We start from the raw sequence: 22550 nt of genomic DNA, 5'->3' as shown, positions 1-22550 counted from the left end.
CAAAAAATCAAATATTGGCTAAATAAACTATTAAAAAAAAAAAAAAAAAATTATTTTCCAATGTTATGATATTATATGATATATAATATCCCAATATTTAATGGTTTTGTTATATATTATGGGTATATGTAGCAATCTACGCATTATTGAATACTAGTCAATTGTCTTCTTTTACCATATGTGCAGATTACATCTCAGTATGGTGAAGCTGCATGTTAATCATATAAATAGTATTTAATTAGTCGTTCCCTATGGCTGGTTGAAATTTCAAAATAGAACATTTTTTATTTTAGAAATTTATATTCGACGAATTCATGTAATTTTTCACTTATACGTTTATACTTTATATGCTTTATTATTTTTATAACGAATTACTAAATAAATATATGTACGAAGCTATGGATTTATTTCGACAGGAGAGAAAATATTCAGAGATTTAATGCAACCGTAGCAAAGCGGATAAAACTTGGTAAAAAATCGATTTCGCTACAGATCAAAGGCATCTACATTATTTGGTCAGTCGTGTGGAAAATAGTTCCATCTGTAGTATTTGCATATCCTGTAAATAATTTTGTATGCTTAAGGCTATTTCGAAATGTATGTAATCCTATATCGCGAAGATCCCTAGCTTACGTAAAGTGGAAGGTAAATATGTAAAATACACGCTGTGGAAATAAAAGTCTGATTCACAATCAACAACCCTTGTTATTTTGTTTTAGTTTTAGAATGATCGAACCACGAATCTACCATTATTTTATATTAATTCTTTTCTTATATCATACTTTGTTCGATAAAAATTAATTTGGATTCCGGGGAAGGGTCAATTATATTAATTTAATGCCATTTAAATTATTTTTTATCGTATTGTGATATTCTGTCGTTAAAAAATATTATAAGTTTAAGAAAAATATTAAAGAATTATTAAGAAATATCTTTTAGTGGCGTTGAAAGTCTTCGAAGAGGAGATCGGAGCACAAAAATTCGAAGAATGTAATAGGAGTACCTAAGACAGCTATTACAATTTTGTCTTCTGAACACAATGATATTTGTGATCTCACTAAATTCATGTTAAAGAATGTGGCACTATAGAAAGAGGCAGGGTTCTTCTCTAATTAGAACTTTCTTCTACGTACTGCAGAATCACTAAAATTATTATCGCTGAAAAATTGTTCTTTTGTTATTAAGAAAGCTTCATAATGCTGAAGAGTTGTTCCCTTTTATCATTAAAATTTTTATTCATCGTTAAAGAGTTCTACAGCATTTCTTAAAAATGTTATCCTTGAAAGTTTCTTCGAGCATAGCAACGTTTATTATGTTTTAAAGCAATATATAACCACACATAAAATTAAGTAATAAGGTTTATCTAATTTTCCCGTATGTTTCCCCTATAAATTTCTCAACGATTCTTCGTTGCGAATTCTCTATTCAATGCCTTCCTTTCTTTTCTAGTTGTATTTCTATTCTTTACTTGCTAGTTGCATTCCATTGGAAATTCCAGCGGTTTTATTTTATTATTGTGTCCTCCCAAGCAACACGTATTTCGGGTTTTATCCTGCAGTGGTCGCACTCGCTGTACATACGACATTATTTTTAGCGCGTTCAGCTGACAGAAAAATTTTCACCATTTCTTTTTATCTGGTTTTTCATTAACACGATATATCCTTCTGCAGTCATGATGATTATAATTATAACTAGCTGTATTTTATTCATACAGCGCTTCGCGCTTAAATAAACGTTTGAGTTGTTACATTAATCGTTGGTTGAGTATTTTCTCAACGTTATCAAGAAGCAGTCCGGGGATCCTATCTGCGAATTTCTTCCTTTTTTCGCGCTTGACATTATCGTTACGACGCGCGAAACTACACTCTCAACAGTATCGCGACGCAGCCTGTTCCATTTTTCCGAGTGAGAAAAATTTCCGCTTTATATTTCACGGGCCAAGGCTTTCTCGATATCCTCTTTGCAAAGCCTACTCAAGGATATTTTCAACTTATTCTATCTGGTCTATGCATCCGATGTATCTAATGCTAACTCCACGATTTAATGTGTATTTTTGTACAGAGCGGTATCGAAAGGTTGCTACACGAATCTTCATTTCACCTATTAGATGTCACAACAAGTATTTTACTTTGGATATTTTATATCTATATTTTTTCGTATGATATGCATTCCGAGTATGTTTGCCTCATCAAATTTATATATTAATTTATTTATAAATATTTTCATACCTGCATAAAAATCCACTACTCTACTCGACTTACTGTTAGTATCGTACTGTACAAGTAAAAGTAATTAATTAAAAATTAGTTTTGAAAAATAAGGAGAATATCAGAAACAAATTACATTTATGAAAAAATCGCTAAATATGTAGACACTAAGCATTAAGTTCTGTGACTCAATCTATCAAGGATGGTCTGAGCGAAGCTTTTTAGTCCTAGGATTATCTGACTAGGATTCCTCAGTCTAGAAAAGGTTTTGGTTTTTCGGTTTTAGAATGGTCCAGTTGGGGTTTCTTGATCCGAGGATGGTCTGAGCAGAGCTTTTAAGTTCTGAAAGCTTGTTCAGTTGAAGTTTTTATGCCAGAGAATGGTTTGATTAACACTTCTCAGTTTCTGGATGGTTCGGTTTGTATTTCTTTATAATGTATGATCGAACAGTTTTTGTCTTTTGATCTGCAGATGGTTCTGTTACCTAATCTGTAATGTTCCCTATATTCCCATACTGGAATGTGATAGTCCTATAATTTATCGTATGTCTGATACAAGTGTTAGCATTTCAGAACTACAAACATCGAGGTCATGTGTTTTTGGCATAGTCTAGAGCAGATTGTCAATGTTTGTAGTCATGAAATTTAATATACTACAACCTTTCCGGACTTTAATATATTAAACGTCGGAATATGAGGTAGTTTATATGGATCCATGGACATAAAATTTGCAATGCTATGCCCTTTAAGTGATTTTGAGTAGGTTCTTTCAATCCGGAGTCAAAAGCATCAATAGCGTGGACTATGGAGGGGCAATATGGTACTGTTATCATAAGACTTCAAAGTTTTATGATCATAAAGTGGTCTACAATGTATCTATTGAGTCTTAGTTTGTCGATAGATTATCGACTCTGAACGAAAGTAACGCAATACTGTAATAACTTGAATTATTTTAGTATAGCATATGTTAAATTTCATGCTTATATTATGAATATCATTTCTATCCAATACATGTCAGATATATACCTCCATTTACAAGTACATATTAAAACACCTGCTGATCTTACACGAAATTATTTAACGGTTACGAATATTTATCTGTAATTTTATTTGCTTGTTAAATGAGAAATAAGCGATTCATATAAGTATTTTAACATTTAGAAATGTGCAAGAAACATTTATAATTGAAACAAAATTCACTTCTAATTTGACACCATGATTAGTTTCTAATGAAATTAACGTTCTGTTCCATGATTTTAAATATACGACTATGATCGAGAAGGTTAAGAAAACAAAGTCGTTGAATCTATCTGCTTTAACTATAGGTAGAGCTATAGAGGCAAATCAGGAACATGGGCGGGAACATGAAGGTATGAATACAGACACAAAAAGTATCATTTCCGCCTTTTATTTATTTATTAATTGCCCTCTCTTGAACGATCGTCGTCCATTTAAAGCCGGAACCTTGGGTGGTGGTGCAGTTGTTGTACGAGTTGTCCGCTTTGTGTCGGGTCGAACCGCTAATAAATATGGAGAGGATATCCATCTTTTAATTAGCGCGTCCGCCGGACGATAGATTTCATTAATTCTTTCAGAATCGATCACGTTACATCGTTCGTTATTCGTTGTTCATGTGGCCACCGTTTGTTCTGCAATTATGCCTCTGGTCGGTTATTACTCGTTAATACTGTGCAAAGCTGAAGTGTTTGATCGCAAGTTATAAGAAGTCCGTTCATGGAATAATTGAGAAACGTTGACTTTAGATGATTCATTAAATGTGCGATGGAAGCTGTTCTTGCGTTCTTAAAATGAGATTTAATATGAATCCAGAAAATTATTTTACTTCCTTTATTATATCGTGGTATAAATATTGCTATAGCAAAGTAGCAATTTCCTTAAGTGGTTAAGAATTTTCTTTTTTATTGCTGTTATCTAAGGATATTATTGTATTATAAATAACTATCATTCTTCTAAAGCAATGTTAAATTTAGTTCATTTTAAATGTCGAGACGTGCGGATATTGAAGATATTGCATTCATACGTAAATTCACAGATGTTTCGTTTCCGAGTCTTTTAGGATTTGGTGCCAATGAAAGCACTGAAACGAACTGTTCGTGTTGCGCTCATTGCAATTCAATCCTATGGATTTCTTTGGTTTGCTGGTATTTCAAGTTTGCCAAAGACTGGCTGAATCCAAGAGACTTTCGTAACCGCGTAGCGGTTTGTTTCTAATCATTTAACGTTCTGCTGGAATTTTCGAGTGTGTTCGAAAATACATGGTCCGACACTGCGAAACTCGTATACCCGCTAAAACTGCAATTGCATTTCAATCAGAGTTTGTCTCTTAATTAGAAAATCAACGAAGGCCTTAATATTTTCAGCGAGATAGATTTCTAAATGTTATTGCAAGTTGCAATCTTTAATGTAGTTGAAATATTTTTTAAACGACACATTACATATTAATAGTAGATTAATATTATTAAACGTTAGAATAAGGTGAATTTTGTAAAAGGCTACTGGTTTAGTTGGACATATCGATTACACGGTTTACTCCGTATGTATTTTGCATGCATGAGAAAATTATTCAATTTCATAATTTATCATTTCATCATTACGTAATTTAATACGTTCAGGTTATGACTTGTATCATTATTTGAATAGTATGCCTAAAGTACCACGGAAGATTTCGTAACACGTTAAGTAAGTGTTTGTAGATCGGTTTAACTGGTAGGTCAGTAGACGACAAAGATCAATTTATTTCTTGCAATGAAGATTCATTTACTTGAAAACTGAACAGTTTGAAATTTTTCAGAGAAATCTGTTCTTTATATTCATTGATGATTCAATTTATTTATTCGTATCCACAAAAATGGATGAATATTAAAAAATCTGATAATAACGTTTTATATAAATAGCTGTCAGAAAGTACTATATACTACAATATTATTTTTATTAAGAATATTATTTTTATCAAGAATATTGGATTCGTTTTAAATTTAAAATGGAACTAACTAAAATAATAGTCTTTAATTATAATAATTACTTTTTGTCCCCTTTTTATACGAAAGTAATTATTTAAATCATCGTCAAAATTAATCGAGCACTGTAAAATGCACGTGAAAAAAGTTTTTTAGTGGAACAAGCAACAACTTACTTTCGATGAGGATGCTATCACGCAGCTGGTAAATCGACCAGAACCGCTTTGCTGCGGGATTGAGCGAATAATTTTATTACACAGATGGAACGAATGTAGAAACTGCTTTAAACCATAATTGTTGACTGTCTTCTGTATATGATTTCCTATTTTAATTAGATTGTGATTTATTTTCCGTTAATCATAAGTGAATTGTAGAATTCCTTCTATATCAAGATGTAAAAATTATATATTTTTCCCATATTTAACTGTAACCTTCACAAGATTAGTAAATAAATTAAATGATAGAGGAGGTTTTGTGCACTGAAAGTAATTAAGTACACGTTTATTAGTTTCTGTAGTTATCAGCTAAAAATTAATGAGCGGAATAACGAATATCGAAACAGTATATTTTAACACGAAGACGCGATAATAATTAAGAGAAATCGGCATGTAAGAACGAGAACGTGTTAGGACGTGATAAATATAAGAAGAGAAGTCAATATTATCGCGATGCGAACGCGTCAAAGGAGTAGAAAGTGGGAGGGAATGTTACCCGGTTAGGTGGAAACGCATTTCCGCTGTTAACGACTTTCTTTTAGAACCTTTCAGTCTCGCAAATCAATTTCCTATACCATGCGAACTTGTTTCTAGATTTTTTCTACCATTTCCACCAATTGTACGAGTATATCAGTGAAATTCGAACATCGTGATTTGAAAAAGAGTATTCCCTTCGTTGAAGGTAAAATATAATTTTGTGCTAGAAAATTTTTTCCTTTCCCATCTCGTACAGTTGTTAATTCTTGAGATTACCTTTTCCTTCTATTTCATTTCCTATGTGGAAATTATAATTTGTTTTGTGAATTATTAAATTGCAGTCACCGACAACCTCTCACCAGAGTTACTCGTTTAATTTTTGAAATTTTAATTAGAGTATATTTTCTTCTGGCGTTGCAGTCGTTAAAGACTTGCCACGTGTTCGTAATAATTTACTTCATTTTCTCGGGCTTCTAATGAAATTCAGAAGCAACTGGCATTTCACTATGGCTTAGAAGGGAAATAGAGACGTTAATCTGGCTATTCAGCCACGCGTCGACTTTGTTTTACGAAAGCGTGGACATGAAAGCTCAAATCTGACTTTGAATTGATTTCGAATATATCTCTATGCTCAGTTTCATTTGAATTTCATCAATTCTTTATTTCAGTTCTTATTTTTTGATATCTTAATTCCCTTCAACGCCACTTGTCCCTTATTTTGATTTAGATTGATTAAATGTTCTATTACTCTTAGCTTAGTTTCTGAAAAATGATCATCTTTCCAATAGGATGTTGCTCAGTAGTGAGAAATTGCAAAATAAAATTAGATAGCCCTTGCAAGCATCCTCTAAAAAATATAGAGATGAGATAATCTAGACGTATCCGAGCTAACATTTTTTAACAAAAATCTTGAAATCCTTAATCCTCTTGAATCCTAGTTCATTTATCTTTATCTTTACTTATTTAATTCACTTTCATAATTCTAGTTCGTTAGACACAAAGAAAGTTTTATTTCGTTTTTTCGAACATATAAAGCTTTTTTTTTAAATGTGAAGTAAAATTAAACGATATAAGTAAAAGTCCCTAGAATTACAAATTTAATATTGGATGAATATATGTAGCATTCATGTTTTGGTACGCCTTGAGAAGTGGGAAAAAAGAACGTTTCTTATAGTAACGGTGCTTTAATCAAGACCACTTGAAGGATTCTCAACGTGGAACACTCGAGCCAGCTCTTCTGTGCTGATCTTTCTCTCTTTGCATTTCAAGTTGAACCTCATCTTTAGCTATGCAATTAATTATATCACAGACGGTTGAACTTTCCAACGTCCATCCTTTACTTGGAAAAATTAATTAATGTTGAAATGACAAAATATTAGATTAAACGTGATTATTATATTCATCAAGTTTCTATTGTCGAATATATGATGTTGCATTGACGTGCTACGATTCGAAAGGAAAGTATACTTTTTTCAAGAGAAACATCCTCCTTTTATTGATATAATAAAGGTTAATTTTTATACAAAGTTGAATTTTAATAGTATCTATATATTTTCACACACTATAGTACTACACATCATGGTAAAAGCTTGGAATTCAAAATAAAATCTCCTACAAGGTATTCTATCCAGGAAAAATTGATTTCGTGGAATGAAAGGTCATTTGCACGTGTCTGAATTTTAATACACCAAAGTCATGTCGTATGATTATTGTAAACCGGACACACGATTTATCGCATTCTATCGGCTCCTAACGTGATCAGTGAATTTAGACGCATGGCATGTTGCTACGCTCTGTGTACCTTAGAGTCGAGACATTAATTACTGTCGCCATCGTAACCTTAATCCTGGATCAGGTAATCCATGGATTATACGATACACTCCTATCTCGGCTGTCCAAGCTACTGCGCATTCTCTTCGTTCTTTGTTGTTCGAATTTCAAATGGAGGTACTCGTTTAATGCTTATGATCGCTCGACTATAGAAACTTGTGCGCAATTAGAGTTTATTTCGAAATCTTTGAGGTTTCTCCTTTAGAAATTCCACGAATTTCTTACTTTTGCATTTAATTAAATTTCGTAAAGGATGGCTAAGAAAGATGGGAAGAAAGCTTTTCCAGAAATTTGAGAGAAAATGTAGATTCGGTTTCAATTAACATAAAAGATTAATTGAATCAATCTTGAATATAATAGAAAATTTTGAAGAGAATTTAAAAACTGTTGCGGAAATGAAAAAATTTTGGAAATTTAATTAATGATTGTCAATGTTCGAGCAAAAGGAAGGAGATTGTTTACTTCAATATTTACACATAATACATATTCTTCCAAATTCACCAAATGTAAGATGTTTTTGTTCAGTTCCTCAAATCACGGAACCTGAGCTACATCTAAAATCGTGCCAAGTTTCTCAAGAGGAAAATTGAAAACTGGCCAAATTCTACGCCCATTTACTCTGCCAGTTTATCATTTCCTTTTAAACTGATCCATCACGTCATACAAATATCAATGATATTTGTAATCTCTCTAGGATTTCCTCAGTTACTTCTGTTATAATTACAACATTGAAGAATTTTCTAAAATCAAAAATAACGTAAGCTTCGAACCGAAGAACAACTTTCTCATATTTTCCATAATAGAATTGGCAAAAGTTACGAGAAACATTGGATTCGTTCCAAGGGAAATTTTTACAAGATAAGCTCGACCATTCAACAGAATACCTCAAAGAATATCCGTAAAAACCAAGCGAACTTCGTTCCAAGTTCACCGCGTTTTGTCCAAACTAGCCAGATCGCGCGCCAGAATTTGCCTTGATCTTATAAGAAGGAAAGCAATTTGGTCAAAGTTAGTCGCACGTTTGGAGCTGGCCAGACCTTCCGTAAGTGGGTCAGACTTGGTTGAAGTCGTTTGAGGTTCTACGTGCATATTCAAAGCATAGAACGAAGCCTAGTAAATCTAAATGGCAGAGCCACTGTGACTGGAATGGATCACAAAAGACATGAAATGAGGCCGCTGGACTCGATCGAACTTAACTTCCGTTCGTTTGCCCAAAGAAACGCCAGCACGTATACCTTGTCTTCGACGAGTCGATTCAGACAGCCACTGTTTAGACTGCCGTAATCAACTATCCTAGATTCGACGAAATCTAACCGGCTCCACGCTAATCTGTTTAAATTACGCCGCGTCCTTTGAAGTCCGCGGGGCTCTTGTAATTTCTGGCTGGGTCAAACCGGATTATGCCGCGTCTCAGAGGGTTTTTGGGCAGACTCTATTTGAGTCTGAGTTTCCGTCCGTTTGGCGCCGCTGAATCTACTTCGAGTCATTAAAATCCGGCTAGAGTCACTCGTTCGTGTACGTAATACAGAATGCTTTATTATAGAGTTCTTAAAGGATTATTAGATTTAATGTGGCTTTAGTACATACATCTGTTCATCCTGAAGTTGCACAATATATAAAATGTTTTGTTGTAAGCGGTGATGTAGTAAAATCTTGATTAGCAGAAAATTACAAGACACGATATTTTGATAATGAAATAATTGTTTTCGTACGACAGATATACGTCTTGAATTATCTCGTGAATATTAATATTAGATGGGAACAAAAACTTTCGAATAAAAATGTAATAATTTCTTCCAGTTTTTGTTACAAAGGACAACCTCGAATTTTATATTAATTGATGTCCTGGTGATTGATATTTCCATTAATCTTCCTAACTTGAATGACAGAGGAATTAGAAGCGGTGGAAATTTAAGGTGAAGCCAAGCGATTAATTAGATCTAGTACTATTTTTTAATTTCGATAGCGGCGTTCTTCAGAAGAATTTAAATTTAATCGCTAGAAAATTTCTTAATTACTGCGATGTTATTATTACTATTGCATTAATACAACATCCACCTATGTTAAAAAGATACAAGTTTCTTCTTTCATTGAAAATTTTCCCGTTTCTAATTTTTTTACAACATCGCGACGAATATTATGGCAGAAATCTTAAATGTTATATCTGACCACACTTTTCACGAGAAGGATGGAGTTACTTTTATAATTTATTTGAAATTTCGTGGTTTTTGTTAATTTATATCTATCATATACATTACTGGTTTAAATCATTCCGTTCAATTAATATTTCCCACAAATTGAAGACAGAAAAGAATAGTATGCATGATGAACCAATAACTTTGGAAATAGAATTTAATTATATTATGAACTTTGCTGGAAGTTCTATTAACTCTCCATTAACCGATGACACCGCCATTCGAAATCCGGTATATTCTGCCTCGAGATTACATCATACTATATAACAAAGTTCCATTCTTCGTTATATCATACATTGCTTAAATTTTTGTCAATTTGAACAATGTACGACTTTTATCCATGGTATTTCGCGATAGATATTTTTATATTTTCCAGAATCCAATATGCGAGGCTCTCAGTAGCCAAACCATATTTGTTAATTTCTTAATTTAATTTCCTAATTAATTCTCAAGAAACAAATTATTTGCATCCTTAAGTTCATTTATTGCAAGAAGATTACACGAATAACAGTAAATTGTAAGACAGTGTCACGATAAGTGACAAATAATTGTGAGAGATAAGTGATAAATAATAAAACAGTAACAAAATGTCAGTGTTTGTAATATAATCGCTTTTCTGTACTTTTCAATTTATGCAGTCGATTAATCTGGCTTCAGAGCGGCTTATATACATATACCGACTGGTGAAAGTATTTATACACTCACCGTAGAAGTCTTTTCAAAGCAAACAACATATTGAAATTTCATTAGAATTTTAATGAGATACGACTGTTCTGAGTATATTGGTATTTGAAACCAATCAGAAAATGTAAGTAGATACTGCAAGATATTTATTGCAAACATATATTTAGTAAAAAATTAATGTACAGCGTGAATATTCGTCTGAAACATGTAATAGAAGTCTATTAATATGATGGATAATCGACTGTCTAAATACTTTCGATGCTTGCGAAATACATATAGATACCGATATAATCATAATAGTTGAGTATCATTCTAGTGCTAATGGAATTTCAAAATGGCTCGCAAAGTACATGTAATATGAATAGATATTAGAAAATATCTACAAGTAGGTACCTATTGAAATACCTTCGCGAGCTTGTGGATATCATTAGAGAGGAAAAACATACACCTCGCGATTTGTTGCATAAGATTTTCTTAACCATTTAAAGAGCAAAATTGTTTTATCGTTAAGTACATCGCGCTGAAATCGATTTTCCTAGAGTTTCGCCGTAAGGAATGCAGAGGATTTTGATCGGTGTTGGCGGTGTGCACATACAGGAGAGACGCGATTTCACGTTAGATATTTCCACGGTCGATTGCTTGCGATCACGTGACCTAGATCTATCGACGGCGGATATCACGTTTTGGTATCCGATTTGACGAAAAGGAAATGCTCGAAATATCCGTGGGTGGTGCACGAATCGCCACGCTACGCTGTGTGGAATTGGTAGTGCAAACGTGCCAAAAATGGCGAACGGAATGCGGCGAAACTTCTCGGCCGCGAAGCCCTGGCGATCAAGATTTACGAGTTCCCAAGACTTACGGAGGTTTTATCAGAAAGTTTTATCGACGGCTATTTACGCCCATCGACATTCTCGCGTGTCAATATATAATAAATTAAAACCGAAGTCACTGATTAAGATTGAAGTTGTGGTGTTTGTACGAGGGTGTATCATTTAGATGGGAAATGAATTGCCCATCTTTGAACTCTTATTATTTCTTCAATCCTCGAATTTTCATTTCCTTTTTAATTCTCCATACGTAGGACTTTTCGCTGATAAGAAAGTAAATGAAGCAATAAATCACAGTTAACTATAGCTTTTTACCTGAGTTAGGGAGTTAAGAATCAATGACTGATATGAGTGAATTGCGAAGAAGAGTAATGTAGTAGAATGATATATCTAAAATTTGCAGATTTTGAGCAAAATTGATTCTAAAAATTAAATATTTTCTAGAATGATAGTATTATTATTTTATTTAATAAATTGGTATTTAACGGACAAAATGTCACAAACCAACTATTCTAAAAGGTGCTCTGGTTTCTTTCTTATAGTCAGTAATAAATCATATCAAAAATATTTTGCGCAAAAACATAAATGAAGTAGAATAGGGAAATTTTTCACTTCTTAGTTACTTTATTCATATCTTTATGTATTGTGATGCAAAATGATCGCCACTTATGGTTTGCAATGTAACATTAACTCGAATAAAGTTCCAATTGTTTCACTGCTCATTTCTATTAATTATTGCAACGCAATACACGACCGTATTGAGAAATTATTACAGTGAAATAACAATTAACGTTTGAAATATAAAATACGCAGAGTGGTTATATAAAAATTTACTGATCAAAGTAATTGTTAATTAAAAAATGTTCGATAGAATTAAAGCAGACTACAAAGTACGTACAATATTTATTATATATTAAGGCGCAAAAAGTAAGATTATAGTTTATTACACGTATATTGTGACCTGATTACGTTTGAAATCATGAATATATAAATAATAAGGAGTTGTTTTTGTTGAGATATGTATAATCTTTCGAGCTGGACAAGGTTAAATGCGTGTAGAGTTACTTGTATGTGAGTATCAGTGTGTGGATACATGTGTGTGTGTAGCGTCAGGGCGCGTCCAGGCCTGAGTTGATACAAAGGACGATTTGCAATTGTTAAGAAGCATCCAGAAGAGTCGGTTAGCAGTCGAGTGTAGAGAAAGTGAGGAGACGCGTCCAAGTATGTATCGATGAATATGTGAGAGATCCTTCTTGTAATAAATATAATATTAATTAAATATTACATCCCAGTGTATAGTCAATGTTCCTTCAACATTATTTCGGCACCAAAGATCCACAATTCTTAACATGGTAGCAGATAGTGGTTGCTGAGAGTTAAGGGTAAGGAACCACGTGTAACCGGGAGTGAATGTGTAAAAGTTGATCTAAAAAAAAATTAAAATACAAAAACGAATCAAGATGCCAAGGGACGAAGAAATTAAGGTTCAAATATTCGATGGACGCGATTACAAAATGTGGAAGAAAAGAATATTAATGTACTTGAAGTGTAAAAAATGTTATGAACCGGCTACACGAGAGAAAATGAATACGGACGCGCAAGATAACTGGGATGAAAAGAATCAATGGACTATGAACTACATCTATAGTAGTATAACGAATGAACAATTAGAATTTGTTGGTGATCAGAACACTGCTTTAAAAATAATGAAAAAATTTGATGAGATGTATATGAAGGAATCAACAGCATTGCAAATCTGCATAAGAAGTAGACTAGACATGATGAGGCTGAAAGACTTTGAAGAATCAAATTCATTTTTCACGGAATTTGAAAAAACGATAAATGAATTAAAGAGTGCTGGTGCAAACATAAGTGAACGTGAAAAACTCGACTACATGCTGAAAGCACTACCAGAATCATTGAGCTATATTGGTGACTTAATCGACTCAGTGAAAGAAAGAGATCGAACGTGTGAATTTTTAAAAAATAAAATTACAATGTGAGAAACGCGTAGCAAGAAGGATAATGATAGGACGAGGTCAAATGTATTCACAGCTGAAAAAAAGGACATAAAATGCTATGGCTGTGGAAAGTACGGCCACGTAGCAAGAAATTGTACAAACACGTGCAGAAGCGGAAACAATGGCGGAAACAACGGAGGAGCGCAACGGCAAGGAGGTGCGTTTCAACCGCAGCAGAACAGGGGTCGCGGTGGACGAAGTTTTGGCCGAAGAGAACGAGGACATGGTCAACGAGGACAAGGCAGAGGCTGGCAACAACGCTACAATGGGGCAAGTCAACACGACGCAAATTATTCACACAACGAAGGCTACGACAACCATAAAATTGGATCTTTCCTAGCGAGAGTAGAGCGAGAAAATAGTAAGAATGAAATTACGGTATATACTAGCGATACGCGAAAAATAGATTGGATATTAGATAGTGGATGTTCAGATCACATTGTAAATGACGACTCTTATTTTGTTGAATAGGAAAATTTAAAAAATCCGATAAATGTAAAGTTAGGAGACGGTAGAATTCTAAAAGGAACAAAAGTCGGAAAAATTTTAACTTACTTTGAAGTAAACAAAAGGAGGATTAAAATCATAATGTCTAACATGTTTTATGTGAAAGAAATGGATAATAACTTGGTTGGCTATGCGAGATTAACGAATGAAAATAAGGTAGTCTAAGCAGGAAATACTTCAAAGATATATAACAAATAGGGAAAGTTGATAGGGATCGCATTCAAAGACCATGGTTTATATAAAATAAGTAGTTACATTGAAAGGCAAGAATCTCACGCTAAAAATGTAGGAAGAATGACAAATGAGGAAAAATTTCATAGGATCTTGGGGCATGTAAACTTTAATTATTTAGATACAATGTGTAGAAAAAAACTAGTTGAGGGAATGCCAGAAAATTTTGAGCAAGTAAAAATTATAATTTATCATTCCAAAATAACCATAATAGAGCACGCGAGATTTTAGAATTAATACATACCGATTTAAATGGACCTCATAAAAATACCGGGTTTGATGGATCTAAATATTTCTTAACATTTATAGACGACTATAGTAAATTTGCATTGATTTATACTTTGAAATCAAAAGATGAAGTTACAATTGTTTCCTTGATTATATAAATAAAGTTGAAAATCTCACTGGTAAAAAGATAAAGAGATTGAGATGCGATAATGGAAAAGAGTATATAAACAAAAACATGTATAATTTAACTAGGGAAAAGGGAATTGTCGTAGAACCATGTCCACCTTATGTTCACGAGTTAAATGAAACAGTTGAGCGTTATAATAGAACAATCATGAATTCCGCTAGATGCTTATTATAAGATTCAAAGCTGAATATTAAATATTGCCCGAAAATAGTTACAGCCGCGGCGCACTTAAAAAATAGAACCATTACGAACACATAAAACACCATTTGAGATATTTTTTAAAAGGAAACCGAATATAAATAATTTAAAATTGTACGGAAGTAGAGTTTTCGTAAGAATACCGGAAATTAAAAGAAATTCGAAATGGGACAAAAAAACAGACACTGGGATACTGGTAGGTTATGAAAACAATGGATATAGGATCTTAGTTAATAATAAAATTACAATCGCAAGACACGTAGAATTTGTAGGTGAAGATGATAATTTAGTAGGATTTCAAGGAGAAGATGGACCAGACAATGAAACAGAAGAGGATTCAAAGGAAGTTCATGAAAATGAAACAAACGAAGAAGATGTCGAGCAGGTTAGAATAAAAGAGGAGAGAAATTTAAACAAGGGATCAGAAAGAGAAAGAGAACTTGAGGAGGCAGGAAGAAATTTGAGAAGGTCAGGGCGTGAAAGAAAGAAACTTCAAAGATATGGCCAAACGAGATCATATTTCATTTATGTGAATGTAGTGAGCGTAGACAGTCCCGAAACCTATGAAGAAACTTTAAGCGGAGATAAGAGCGTTTCATGGAAAGAAGCAATGGATAGTTGTTCCAGGCTTCCAACAAAAGGAAATACTAGAAGATTTATACTCTCTGGTGGCAAAAATGCAAATGTTGAAGTTATTACTATCCTATCGTTGTCAATATGGTTTGACGATCATGCAAATGGATGTAGAAACAGCGTTCCAAAACGGAACAATAAACTCGGAAGTATTTGTAAAACAACCTATAGGCTACGAGGATAAAAACGGGAAAATATGTAAATTATCAAAAGCATTGTATGGATTGCGTGAAAGTTCAAGAGCTTGGTATGAATGTTTCGACGAGTATATGAGAAAATTAGGATTTCAAAGAAGTAAAAGCGATTATTGTCCATATAGGAAATATGATAGCGACGATATCATATATCTCATACTATTCGTAGACGACTTATTAATATGTGGAAGAAACAAAAAAATTATCGATGAAATTAAAAACAAATTGTCAAACAAATTAGCGATGAAGGACTTAAGTGAGGTAAAGACTTATTTAGGAATAAACGTTGAGCAGGATAAGGAGAAGGGTGAGATGAAATTTGATCAAAGTAGTTACGTAGAGTCTTTAGGGAAACATTATAAGATAGAAAATGGTAAACTATATTCCACACCAATGGAAGGAAACTTAACTTTAGAACCGGCACAATCAGCCTCAGACGATATATGATATAGAAATCTCATAGGTGCTTTATTATGTATTAGTACTGGAACAAGATTAGAGGTTAGCTATAGTGTAAACTATTTAAGTCGATTTCAAAACAATTATAAGGAGACCCACTACAAGTTTGCATTGAGAATTTTGAAATACTTATATTTGACTAGGAAATTAAAACTAACTTATAAAAGAAATTTGAATGCTGAAGTTATTGATTGCTTTGTTGACGCTGATTGGGCTGGAGATAAAGTAGATAGAATATCCACCACAGGGTTTGTCATAAGATTTTTCGGAAACGCAATTTACTGGAAATCGAGAAAACAAAGTAGCGTGACAAAATCATCAACAGCCGCCGAGTATGTAGCTTTATCCGAAGCCGTGAGCGAAATAAAATTTGTAAGAAAATTGCTGAAAGATTTCAAAATAATTATCGAGGCACCAATAAAAGTTTACGAGGATAATTCTGGAGCAATCGCGATATCAAAATTTGGAAACTTAACTAAAAGCTCTAAATACATTGAAGTTCATTTCCATTTTGTGAATGAAAGTTACGAAAATAAAGAGATTGACATTATAAAAGTAGATTCAGAAAATAATGTAGCTGATATTTTAACTAAGGCTCTAGGAAGAAATAAATTTGAAAATTTTAGATTAATTTTAAGAATGGTTTGATTGACTTATAAAAAGGAAATGAATATACAGCACGAAAAATTAAGGAGGTGTGTTGAGATATGTATAATGTTTCGTGCTGGACTAGGTTAAATGCGGTACTTGTAGAGTTACTTGTATGGGAGTATCAGTGTGTGGATACATGTGTGTGTGTAGCGTCAGGGCGCATCCAGGCCTGAGTTGATACAAAGGACGATTGGCAGTTGTTAAGAAGCATCCAGAAGAGTCGGTTAGTCGTCGAGTGTAGAGAAAGTGAGGAGACGCGTCCAAGTGTGTATCGAAGAATATATGTGGAATTCTTGTTGTAAGAAATGTATTATTATTTAAATATTACATCCCAGTGTATAGTCAATGTTCCTTCAACATTATTTCGGCACCAAAGATCCACAATTCTTAACAGCTATAAAGATATTTACGGAGATAGTAAAGAAATAATATTCTTAAATATTTAAATATTACATCAAAGTAAATAAATTCTGCAGGATACATATTTGAGTAAACATAATAATATTATTTATTTATATATACAAATAATTAATTAGAGTAAACTATTCTAGTACAAATTATTTTATGATTACGGATACATTATATTAATTAATAGCTATATACTATACACATACTTTACAGATATTTAACAGACTGGGTATGTAACATCGTGTTGTTTACCAAATATATGAATTCCTGGATATTGAGGATTACAGAGTGTATCTGATAACACACAGCAATCCTCGATTGCAATTCGGGCTTCAATTTCGGGAACACTGAAACGAAGTTATCAAGAATTCTACCCTCGTTCTCTGATACACGGGAATAGGAGAGAAACTGGCTCAACTACACGTGATTTCGTGTAGCAAGATTAGCAACTTTCAAAGAGACGGAATTAAACAGGAAGTAGACAAAATGGTCTTTCTAGTTTCATCCATTCTCGTGAAGCAATCGATATTAACCGACCTTGAAAGTGTATTGGATGAACTTATCACTTCTCCGATATTTTTTTACAATAGTAGTGTAATATTATAAAATATTCTTGATTCTTTGATCACTCAATAATATTTATCCCAAAGGTATGGCGAAAGGTTAAAATTGAATAATCATTCAAAGCTTGAAATTTTGTAAAATTTAATGCACGTCGAATGTTTTATATATCAAAAAAAAAAAAAAAAAAACTTTTCACGGTCCAATATTCGACAATTTCGTTGTGAAATTTAAGAGGAATTTAAGGATAATATATTTTCATAGAATTAACATTTTATTAAATAATTCATGTGTCATTTTATCCGGTGGCTCGCCGTGATACACCAAATAAGTTTTACGAGCTCTTTTCCGAAAGAAATTTTCGTCTTCACCGGCAACGAGTTCCTTCAAGCAGTATCTATACAGACTTCTAAAGCACATACTCAATTTCTCTGAGATTAAGAGAGATTGTGTTCGAAATCAGTATTTCCTTTATTGGCAAAGATTCCTAATAGGTAATTCCTTTTCAATTTCCGTAAGTGTGTATAGTAGAACTTACAATTGTAGCAATCTGGAGGCTCGAAGAAAAATAGTATTATTTAATTAATTGAATCTTCTGTTCTGGGCTATTTCTTTATGAAGCTTTCGAAATCTTATTCGATTAAATAGAGAAAAAAAAATTTTAAACGTAGCTAATATTAAGATGAAACAATTCGATTGAATCTAATATTACAAAACTCGAACTGACATTTCCAACACTGTTTACTCAATTCACCATTCTATCACATGGATCTTCTTCCTGGAAAACTCCTCAATTATGAAATTCAATTTAAAACGATAATAACAAAATGACAGGATTTTAATAATCTTCTTCTTACGTGAAAAGTCACTTTGCCGTAAAGTTAGCTACAAGTTTGCTAAATGTTTTCGAAGTTTCCGCGATTCAGTGAACCTTTCAGGATTTCCATCAGCTCGGGGCGCTTTGCGCGTCCGAATTGGCGAAGAATTTAAAGAGAGGGAGACAGATCTCTTCGGAACTCGTGCTCGCTTCGCATCGAATCGAAAGCTCTTTTCACCGAGTCATCCTGGCATTGCATTGTTTCGTTGTCCTTTATTCCCCCGATATCTTTGCCGCGCGGAATTCATTCTGTCCCACCGATGACCTTGATACAGTGGTATCGATCTTTTTGGAGGATTCGTGATAAAACCGAGGAATCCGCTGGCTGATTTCTAGTGTTTAATGTGAGCATAAAGTTCATTGGCCTGATGAAGAAGTTATAAATGAAGATAATTCAACGTATTTTTCCAGTTGGATAGAAAATCCTGAAAATTTTATAAAGATGATCTCGATATTCTATCAACGTTATACGATTCGAACGCATACTCTTTGATTTGAAATTATTCACTTTCCATTCTCATTTAATAACTCGTTGCTGAAATAGGAAATTGTGTAATTTGATATATGAGCATCTAATTTTTATATAATACTATTTCGAAATAAACGAATAATCCGTTTGGAGATATTATGACTGAAAAAAGTGTCATGAGACCTAATCTTTTTTCTCAAACGCATACAAGCGTAGGATGTTACTGAAAAAGTTTTCGTACACTGCATTAGAATTTATTTGACATTATATAACTTTAACAATAGATATATTGTTAAGATATATATTGGTGCAACGTATATTGTATATATTTACAATTGTAATATCTATTAGTTACTCGTTAGTTGTGTGATGCCATGATTCTTAATAGCACGCCAGTTAAGAGTTAAAAGGAAATTAACGGGAGAACGTTGATCAAGTCCTTCTTTGTCCATATTTCGTTTGTAGAATATAGAGTCTGTTTGCTCTACCGAATCAGTTGTCAAGTATCTGACACGTCGATTAGCAAGCGCACATATCAATGACATCGAATTTCAATCAAGCCCAACAATCTGTAAAGCTGCCTGTTTCGCGCCCTGTATTCCACGTTTTCGCTATTTCTCACGTCACGTCACGTCGCGTCGCGTCACTGTACCCCTTCTAATTAACGAGCAAGCCAGTAACACGGTAATTACGTCGCGGTAATATTAACGATTTGCCTATTACTTCCGCTCACATCGATTTTCGTCGTTCGCTATTTCTCGTCGAAACTAACGGCCGTGAGGAATGAAGGGATTGCAGTATAAAATGGAAGAAAGGAAACAGGAACAGGAAGGAATGTAAAGAAGAGAAACAAAGAAAAATACACGGAAGATTGAACATCGTTATAGTTGCTGAAGATAAACAAGTATGAATAGATTGAAATGGGATGAAATGAGGAGAAGAATAAGGATAGATGAGATAACAGGGAAACACGTGTGAGAACAAACGAAATAAATCGGAGCAGAAGAGAATAAAGTGGATCAGAATGCAAAAGAAGACAGCAGAGGAAAATGGAGAAGAACTGAAGATAATGATGAAATAGAGTGAAAGTACGGGGATAGTAGGATATAAAGACAGAATTTATGCAGTAGAATAAAGTACAATAAAATATGGAAAAGAAAAACAGAGATAATAGAAGCAGTGTACAAACGAAATATTAGGTTCGTCACGTAAAATATCATTTGATGTAGTAACACTTGAAAAATACGTTAAAACGTATTTTTATAAATGATTTTTATAAATTACCAAAATACAATTAGAATTACGTAGAAATTGTTTGAATTAATTATGATATATGATGGTGTTTTAAAGAATTCACAGATAGGTGTCCCAAATTTTATTTGGAGAACGAGATTTCATACAGACCAATCTCTGAAAACAATGTTTTGTTCTGTTGAATAAAACAAAGTACAATGGAGTAGATGAGATTCTACCAGTCAGTCAGTACGGCAAACTAAAATAGAGTAGAATCAAATAAAATGCAGCGAAACAATATGTATAGAAACCGTAAACTAAAGCAAAGTGGAAATGCGATAAAGGAAAGCAAACCACTGACAATTTTTTGAAAGCCCGAAAGAAAAGTGGAACAAAGGAATACATCCTTTGACCAAAATTTCCATCGTATTATTTTCATTCTCTGTACACAATGCAGTAGACCAAAATCACGAAAAAAACAATTTACAGAAACATGTACGACCGCCTACCAGGTGTTAAACCCATTAGATCGAATTATTAATCCTTTGTAGTCTAACAATTTTTATGATTCAATCACTCAACGATTTCACATTGCTTCTACAATGAAACTTTTTGCTACCGACACTTCGTTTCGAAAAGGAAGGAATTATAGATGTTTGAAAATTTATTTATACAATATACTTCACTCTATACAATAAAACGTCGCCTATTAGCTCGTCGAGAGACAAGCAGTTCATATAGTTGGAATTCATATAATAGAAATTCACCTATTTTCTCCATTGCCTATTAATTTTCATTCGCATAATAGGAGCTTACGTTTACATAAGTGAATTTAAACGGCGAAAGTACAGTTAATCGGGTACTAACTAAAACTTTGCTCGAATAGATGAAGTTCATACAAATGGAGGTGTGTCGTAAATAAATTTATGCTAGTTTCATATGTATTAAAGTTTTGTCGTGCCGCGGTTACCCAGCACGCTTAGATTCCGCAGATGCGAAGATTCCTGGCAAGGAATCGACGATATTTCCTAGGAAACTGGTCTGGGATCTGGGTACCACGGTTCAAGGTAACAAAGACAAAAGTTGACAACTTGCATATTTAATCGTACTCGGCACTTGTTTATGAATATTATGTGCGATGAATATGAATTACATGATATTTAATGATTTATGAATGAACTGTTTCGGCGGTCACGCGATGGCATTTACATCGGTCTTTGTTATGCGTTTTAGGACAGCGACTAGCGATAGAGCTTTGCTAACCTTGCGGAATGCCACTTAACTAGGTCAATCTTCATAATTTTGACATACTTTTTTATACGAAATCACCTGCTTGCCGATTGTACTGTGATTCCTGGTACATACCCTATACATTTCCCTATAATATCGCCAATAATCTCGTAATTGATGTGACATTAAACCCCAATTGAGAAGAAGAAAAAAATAGGAAGTTCTCACGTTATCGGTGTAGAGCCGCCAGTTAAGTAGACGAGTTTTAATTCGTAGCACGAAGGATGCGCGGATATGACTTACAGTTTATCTTAGAAAGTTCCATTATCGATCGACGATGCCGGAAGTGGACTTCATTCAGGTCATGCTGTTAACCGATACCGTGGAAAAAGGAGCGTGAGTAAAGGCTTGGACAGCTTCGTAAAAGACGCGAACCCTTTTCGTGTCGCGTTTACTCACTATTTGCACCGTTTAACTGCTTCCCCTGGGACAAGGGAGGCAAAGAGGGATGTTGGAGCGACGTTCGGTCTGCTATTAGGATCGATGACGCATTAGAGGTGTTGCTTCGGTTTCATCGATCGAGATTTCATAGATAACTCGATACGAAAAGTCGAGGGGCGACTCGGGATTTTGTTGTGCGACGCTCTGTCGTGATGAAAGAGTCTCGTGTTATCTCGATTGAGATATTTCTCGATAAAGGCCACTTTATCAAGGAGGAATTAAAAACTTTGTTCTCCGTACAGATTCTATAGGTTGTAAAATTGTTGGGATAAGTTTGCTTGGATGGTTAATCGTAGGAGGTCTGATTAATTTGTCTTTAAGTTTTAATTCTAATTCCTGTTGTTAAAAAATGTTTTAAGTTTGAAGAAAGTGAAAGCATTACTTTTGACGCGCATGATTTCTTATTTTATTTTTGTGCTAAAGTTATTCGTAAAATATTAGTGTCTTTGTTCTCTGAAGTGAGAATGAGATGGGAACGTATAAATTCGAGGACCGCAGTATGATTAAGTAACTAATGGCGTCATCGATCAGTTAACCCATTAAGGAC

General features: G+C 33.6%; 1 protein-coding gene across 2 annotated transcripts in view; it reads left to right on the top strand.

The window, feature by feature from the left end:
- Positions 1-21092, top strand: part of LOC132906495 (lateral signaling target protein 2 homolog) — a 143029-nt gene extending 121937 nt beyond the window's left edge. For both annotated transcript variants that reach the window (XM_060958744.1, XM_060958734.1), the window contains exon 7: positions 21081-21092. The gene's annotated coding sequence lies outside the window, so the exon portion shown is untranslated. The remainder of the gene's footprint in view (positions 1-21080) is intronic.
- Positions 21093-22550: the final 1458 nt, after the last annotated feature.

The sequence above is a fragment of the Bombus pascuorum genome, chromosome 1 (genome assembly GCF_905332965.1).
Source record: "Bombus pascuorum chromosome 1, iyBomPasc1.1, whole genome shotgun sequence".
Taxonomy (NCBI): Eukaryota; Metazoa; Arthropoda; class Insecta; order Hymenoptera; family Apidae; genus Bombus; species Bombus pascuorum.
Note: the sequence above shows the minus strand (reverse complement) of the source record. Positions and strands in the feature narration are given on the sequence as shown.